This window comes from Gavialis gangeticus, unplaced genomic scaffold (assembly GCF_001723915.1).
Source record: "Gavialis gangeticus isolate Ggan-Ray unplaced genomic scaffold, GavGan_comp1, whole genome shotgun sequence".
In the NCBI taxonomy this organism is placed as follows: Eukaryota; Metazoa; Chordata; order Crocodylia; family Gavialidae; genus Gavialis; species Gavialis gangeticus.
In genome coordinates, this window is record NW_017728998.1 from 49,039,592 (window position 1) to 49,047,740 (window position 8,149).

Consider the following 8,149-nt stretch of genomic DNA (forward strand, 5'->3'; position numbering starts at 1 on the left):
TGGGGGAGTGCAGGGGGGGCAGGGCAGATTGAGGCCCCCATGGTGAGGGAGGGAGTGGGGCTGGGGGTGCTGCCCAGTCAGGGCAGTGCATGGGGCTAAGCCATGGAGCAGGTGAAGCCAAGGGCAGCTTGACAGGGGTGGAGGGGCAGCCCCCTGCCGCTGCACACACCCCCTCAGGGAGGGTATGGAGGTACATGCCCCCCTCCCCCCCCAGATTTGTGCACAGGGTGGATGCAGGCTGCCCACTGTGGGCTTGGGACTCCCCAACCTGCAGCCCTGCCCAGGGAGCCCTGCACTGGCTATGCCACCATGGCGATGCACCCCCTGCCTGGGCAAGGAGTTGCACCCCCCACTGCTGTCAAACGGGCAGCAGGTACACAGCCAGTGCAGGCCTCCCAAGGGAAAGGCAGCAGGATGAGGAACCCTGAGCTTGCAGCAAGCAGCCCCCATCTGCCCTGGCCATGCCACTGGCAGAGAGGGAGGAGTTGTCGGAGGGGGGGGCGGGGAACGGGGAAGGAAAGGCAGGCATGTCCCGCCTTTTCTTTTTGAAAAGATGGTCACTCTATGCTGACCAATGATTTAGACAGTAAGGTCTTCACTGCCTGTGTGGGCAGCACCTGGCAAATAGAGGTCCTGATCTTGATCACATCTTCCAGGTGGTACTGGAACATTTTAGATTGTACAAAATATTATGAAGCTGCTAATGCAAGGGATGGGACCTGGAGGGGGTGGGAGGCAGGGGAGGGAATCAAAATAAGTTTTCAAAACCCAGCTAGACAAAGCTTTGGTTGGGATGATCTAGTTGTGTATGGTCTTGCTTTGGACAGGGATTTGGACTAGATGTTTGTCTGAGGTCCCTTCCAACCCTCACTTTCCATCATAAGTAGTATAGGTCACCCTCCCTTATATGAGCCTCAGAGGTTACCCAAATGGTAACATAGTTTTTTCACTAACTTGCATCTGTTGGTATTGTACAATACACACTGTTTGCTTATTAAGCTTTAATACATTACTGTGTCTCTACTCTTAAGTTTGATACAGTTCTATGACTTGTAAGTGATGGAGTTGTATACTGTTCCCTGTTTTCTTTTAAGTTTTATTTTATCCACTATTCTCTGTGCCCTTAAGTTTGATACAGCAAATTGTAGCTGTTGGTATTGTATAACAAACACTTCTCTTTAAATTTTGTTCTATTTAGTATCTTCCCAGTGAAGTTTGGTCTGGTTTTAACTTATCCGTCATATGTTAGCATGCATAATGCCTCACAAGATGCCACATTGTCACTGGTGAATGAATTCAGCTATTTCAGTAGTTTTTCATGGGTCCTTTCCGAAGGGCTTAGGATACCTCAGAATATACAGTATGCATTTAGAAAAATGCCAGAGCCTGATGCCATATTTTTTTAAAAATACAACAACAGGTGATGCAGCCCTAGCATAGAGATCACAAGCTACTGGACTGAATACAGACACACTACAGAAGCACACAATGCAGTAAAAAACTATCAAGCTTATTCAGCTACTCCCACTCAGTGACAAAAGAAGTAGCTGGTTGGGAGAGTGAATGCCTGTAGCATAGCTTTGCTGTGGGCTATTCATATTCAGCTTCAAATGGCAAGTTCACTTGAACACAAGAGTACATTATGCAAGACTCCGAACAGCTTTTAGTGACCGATTCTGAATGGCTTTAAAAAGCTGATCTGACATTAGATCCAAGACTTGGCACAGCCAAACACTTTAACATCTCTGGACATTCCGCTACTGACCTCAAGGTGGTTGTTCTTAGCAAAACCTTAAAAACCAGCTTGAACAGGAAATTGCAGAACAAGAAATCACCCACACACTGGACTGCAGGAAGTATGGTTCAAACAGGAACTACAGATTCTTAGCCCATTACCTGGATTAGCCTTTGTGACCCTTTTGTCCCTATGGGTTTACAGCTTGTTTGCTTCTCCCAGCACTGCCCCACTTCCCCATCTCCCATCCCTGTCTTCTGTATTTAAATCATTCTTTCCATGTTATACCCAGGTCTGTGCATGTCTCATAGTTTCATAGTTGGTAGGGTCGGAAGGGACCTGAGCAGGCCCTTCAAGTCTGACGCCCTGCCATGGGCGGGAAAGAATGCTGGGGTCAAATGACTCAGATTAGGTGATTATGTAGCTTCCTTCTGAAGACTCCCAGGGTGGGAGCAAGAACCACTTCCCTTGGAAGTTGGTTCCAGATCCTAGCCGCCCTGACTGTGAAGTAGTGCTTCCTGATGTCTAGCCTGAACCTACTCTCAATCAACTTGTGGCCGTTATTCCTAGTTACTCCTGATAGTGTGCAGGGGGAACAGGGACTTTCCCGTTCCCCACAAGTCCCCCCTGGTAAATTTATAGACGGCCACCAGATTCCCTCCCAGCCTTCTCTTGTGGAGGCTGAACAAGTTCAGGTCCCATAGCCTCTCCTCATGTGGCCTGCCCTGCTGCCCCCTGACCACGTGAGTGGCCCTCCTTTGGACCCTCTCCATGTTGTCCACATCCCTCCTGAAGTGCAGTGCCCAGAACTGCAGCCTGACCAACTCTCTGGGTGCAGCCCTCTAGCCAATTTGCGACCCATCTGCCTGTGTAGGCATCAATGCCACAGTCGCCTGATTTTTTAATGAAAATGAGGCGAGAGACAGTGTCAAAGGCCTTCCTGAATTCCAGAGAAACTACATCCACCGTGACACCTGCATCCAAGGATTTTGTGACCTGGTCATAAAAGGCAACCAGGCTGGTCTGACAAGACCTGCCTCTAATGAACCCATGTCCTTTCATAGCATTGGATGAACTGAGCTTGGGTTCATGAAAGCTTATGTTATATAGCTCTGATTAGTCTACAAGGTGCAAATCTATCTGCCTTCTGACTTCAGACTAACATAGCTAACTATCTCTCTCTGGCTTTAAAAAGTTATTAAATGTATATTATTGGACATAAGTTCATGCAATTGTAGTGGGGATGGGGGACAAAAAGTCAAAATAAAAACATATCCCTTCTCTACTTGATATAATTTTACAGGTACAAAACATGACAGTCAGAGAGATGCCAATTCTGTCCCCCATGTGGTAGGTGGTACCTTAGCCCCAGATTTTAGCTAGATTCCCTTTAGGCCAAGGAGCTTCTCAAATGAGAGTTTCACTGGCAAAATAAGGCCAAGAGGAAGACGAAAACATCTAGTGCTTGGAACATACTTGGAATCTCTGAAAATAATTCTTGGAAGACCCAAGAGCAAGATGACTTGTCCGAGACATCACTTCCTGGGACATCCTCAGTGATCTGAGACTTGCCAGGAGGATTCAACACAAGGGAAAAAAATACTAAGGGTTGAAGAGCTGTTGCTCTGTTGACACTCCACCCCCACCAAAAAAAATAAATAAAAAAAAGGTGTGAAGGGGGCTGTTAGTATAGAAATCTGTGCTTACCAATTCTGTCATGCAGCTCATTTTAAAACCATGTCAGAATATTGTGTTAGTTGAATGTGTGCACATGTGTTCAGTCTCCACAGGTGGCCTTCCTTCTGACTAAGTATCCCAACTATCTCATATCAGTAATGCATATCAGTGCTGATTTCAAGTGACATGCAGTCACATGCATACCTCCATGTACTTCTGCAAGCACAGTCTTCCGGTGCCAACAGTCAGTTTGCATACTGTGAACAGACTAATGCTGCTTGTCAAGCCTGGAGGTAGTTACGGAGCTACATGAGGGTAGACAGAAGAGGTAAAGCCAATGGTGTATTCTACCACAGCAGAATGAATTAAAAGGGATAGCATTCCTATAGTGCCTACAGACCATAAATAACCTGCATACTTTTCCCACCAATGCATTCTTAACAATCAGAATTCTTTAAATAAAAACCTTTTAGAAATTGTGCTAGAGCCAGTTTTAATGGAGAGAGAAATACCGACTTCTGAAGTGTTAACAGTACGAGACTAAGCTTTGTGATCTCCAGTAGGGTCCAGAAAAAGTAACTAATTGTACCCATCAAGCTTGCTTCAAACTCCAGGCACTAGCCCTAGGCGGCACCTGCATATAAACAGACCCAGAACTTCTCAGCCAAACTATGCCTTTACCAACTGCCTAAGAACAAATACAGGCACCCTACAGTGATAGATTCATAGATTGTTAGGGGATGGAAGGGACCCTGCAGATCACTGGGTCCAGCCTCCCTGCTCTACACAGGAAGACAATGAGGACAACTTGGGTTAGGTGACCCCAGCGAGGTGACTGTCCAGTCTCCTCTTGAAAACCTCCAGAGTAGGTGACTGAACCACCTCTGGAGGACGTTTATTCTACAGAAGGGACACCCTGACTGAAGGAGTTTTTCCTGGTATGAAGCTTGAAGCAGCCTTCCAGGAGTTTGTATCCATTGGTCCTAGTCTTCCCTGGGGGTGCCCTAATGAACAGTTGTTCACTGAGCTCCTGATGCCCTCATCTGATATAGTGGTAAGCCACTATCAAGTCCCCTCTCAACCTTCTCTTTAGGCTAAAGAAGCCCAGGTCCCTCAGCCTTTCCTCGTATGGCTTGCCTTGCAAGTCCCTGATCATACAGGTGGCTCTTTTCTGGACCCTCTCAAGTTTTTCCACGTCCTTATTGAAGTGTGGCGCCCAGAACTGGACGCAGTACTCCAACTGTGGTCTCACCAGTGCTGAGTAGAGCGGGAATATCACTTCCTTAGTTTTATATGAGATGCATTGGTTGATGCATGCCAGCGTGTTATTTGCCCTGCTGACCACCGCTTCACACTAATGGGTCATATTCATGTGATGGTCAATCACAGGGGTTCTGTGGTGACCTCAGTTAGCTCCTTCAGCACTCTCAGATGAAGTCTATCCAGTCCTGCTGACTTATAAATGTCTAGCTTTTCTAGTTGGTATTGCACCTGCTCAGCATCCACAGTGGGGAGGCTGCCATTCCCAGCATGCCCCCTATAAGACTTATATCGCTTGACTTTGCCTTTGGTCCAGTGAAATACCGAAACAAAATGGGCATTCAGGAGTTCAGTTTTGTCCTGAATGTCAGTTACCAGCTGTCCTGAAGTGATAAGCAGGGGTCCCACACTTCCATTTGTTTTCCTTCTACTGCCTACATACCTTAAGAAAGACTTCTTACTGTCCTTGACTCCCATGGCCAACCTAAACTCAGTCACCACCTTGGCTTTCCAGATCATTTCCCTACAAGTGCTGGCCACTCTTGTATAGTCCTCAAAGAGGACCACTAATAGCTTCCACTGTGCATACACTTCTTTTTTCTTTTTTAAGAGGACCGCAATGTCCCTATTAAGCCAGGAGGGCTCGTCAGCCCTTCTGCTCCCTTTCCTCTTTGCAGGAACAGTTTTCTTTTGTGCTTCAAGGATCATATCCTTGAGCAATGACCATTCTTCGTGCACCCCATTTGCCTTCCCTTCCTGGTCCCCACATCACCTCCCCTACTAATGCTCTGAGCCTGTCAAAGCCAGCATTTTTGAAGTCCAGGACTTCAATCCTGCTGGTTGATTTGTCAACCTTGTGGCGGATAGTGAACCTGATCATTTCATAGTCACTGTCACCCAGGTTACCCACAATGTTCAAGCCACACACCAGATCATCTTCTTTGGCCAAGACCAAGTCTAGGAGAGCGTTACCTCTGGTCGGCCCTTGCACTTCCTGGGTCAGAAAGAGTTCCTCGATCAGTCAGGAAACTGCATGAACGATGAGATCTAGCCAAGTGTTCCTCCCAATCTATGTCCAGGTAATTGAAGTCACCCATGACAAAAATGTCCCTTGCACGCATGGCCTCTGTCAGTTCTCGAGAGAACTCCAGATCTAGCTCCTCTCCTTGGTTTGGTGGCCTGCAGTAAATGCCTAGTTAGGTTTCTCTCAACTTGCCCCCACCCTTTACCCCTCCCCACCCTCCCTCATAGCTTGACCCAGAGGGTTTCAAGCTGCTTATTTTTGGAACCAATGTCAACTTACAGAGAGGTGTACTGCTCTCACATATAGAACTACCCCTCTGCCTTTTCTCCCACTCTGTCCCTTCTGTGCAGGGTGTAGCCCTCTACACTCCAATTATGCGAGGAGTCCCACCAGGTCTCCGTGATCCCTACCAGGTTATACTGCCCACTGAAGAGCAGGAGGGCTAGCTCCAAGCAAATTCCTATTCTGGCAATGCTTCTCCCCCTCCCCACCCACCAGGGAGCAAGCTAAAGATGCACCTGCTTTTAAAAATATTGATGTGTCCTTTCATAAGGAGACAAATGAGGAGAGTCCAATGGTAACTCACCTGATAAAGTTAGAGGCAAGAATAGACCTCTGGTCTTCAGCTCTCCTGAAATAAGATCATTTTGGGGATGAAGAGAATATCCCATAAACAACCTAAAGGTGCATTGTCCAAAGGAGTTTGGAACAATGAGACTATCACTATGTGCAAGTAAAATTGGTGGAAGAATTTTAGAGAAGCAGAATGAAGTGACTGGAACTGGTCAAATTGTGTCCCATAGATTTTGCTATGACAGAACAGCTCCTTTCAAATATCAAATGTTATGAAAGATTGCCAGCACTGTGAAAATTCTCACATCTCTATGGTCTTAGTTGACATATTTTACTCATTTTTTTTAATTATGGAAAGTGGTTCTTTTTGACAGCCCTGTTTCCAATAAGAAAATGGATTTTAGCAGATGACAAATTTCTATAATTGTTTCAAGAGTTATTTCAATACAATTTCAATTAGAAAACTGCAAAAATGTCCGTCACCCAGACAAATGGGTCTGATGTTGAACCCCAGTAAACAGGAAGAAATTCAAAATCTGAAGCAGTCATTTTCCCATCAGCTGACCAGCTCCAATACTTATTCCAGTTAGAATTTAGCCAGGGCTTCCTAATCTGACCACTGCAAATTCTATGGTTTTATGGTCATTTAATTAATTCATTGTCAAAAATCAACAGTTGGCAGTGGTTTTAGGTTGCATGTCCTAAAGATGCACAATATTATCCAACACTCCAGAACTGTAAAGTTAAAAAAGTAGCATTTTTTTTATGTGCCAAAAACACACAATTTAGCTTTCCACCTTGCCATCTCTACACTGGAAATAACCTATTGGAGAAGGAAGCACAACAGAAATGAAGGGTTTCACCCCGTTTGAACTGGGCACAATTCCAAAGGTTGAAAGTTGTGCTAAAGAAATTACTATGAATGTGGCAAGAATGAGGCATTTTCTGTCTCATCCAAAGCTAGGAAGTTCAGTGGCGCACAGCCCTCAAGCGTGATACCATGGTACTGCTTCCATACTAGCCCTGGAGGAAAGAGAGCTATGTAACTCAGTTGCCAGCCTCACTTTCCTGACATATTTAGGCCTTGAATTAGAGCTTTCCCAGCCATGCACAGGATGCTGCCCTGGCAAGACACCTCTGCTGCTATGATTGCAGCGTAGCCATTGCCTCAGGCAATTGTCACTTCTACAATTACAAAAAAAAAAAAGTCTCACAATTAAAGGCTCTAGACATAAAATATGCAATGGATATACTAGTTCTGTGCCAGTGTGTAAACTTCCCTTATCCTCACTAGGAGAAACTACTCTCCAGAGAGACAGTACACTGTTCCTTTATGGAAGTTCTTTTCCACTGCAGCGATCTACTCCATAGATTCTCAACCTGTGGTATGCATAGCCCTGGGGGTACGCGAGACAGGCAGGGGGTACACATTTACCCCGACACTTGCTCCCTCTCTCGCCCTCTTTTCCTCTCTCTCTCGCCCTTTTTTCCTCTCAAAACTATGGCAAAAAATTTGGTGCGTGACACATTGCGCAGCACTTTAAATTCCCCAGTAATAATCTGGTTCAGCCCTCCTAGCTTTGACCAACAACACCTCTAGCCCAGGTACATACTTGAGTTGTGCACCCCTAGTGTAAAAGGTGGCAACCCTACCCACACCAGATTTCATAGACATTAGGGCTGGAAGGGACCTTGGAAGATCATCGAGTCCAGCCCCCAGCCCGAAGGGCAGGAAGTCAGCTGGGGTCATAGGATCCCAGCAAGACAAGCATCCAATTTAGTCTTGAAGGTGTTCAATGTAAGTGCTTGAACCACCTCCAATGGCGGGCTGTCCCAGACCTTGGGGGCTCGGACAGTAAAGAAATTCTTCCTTATGTCCA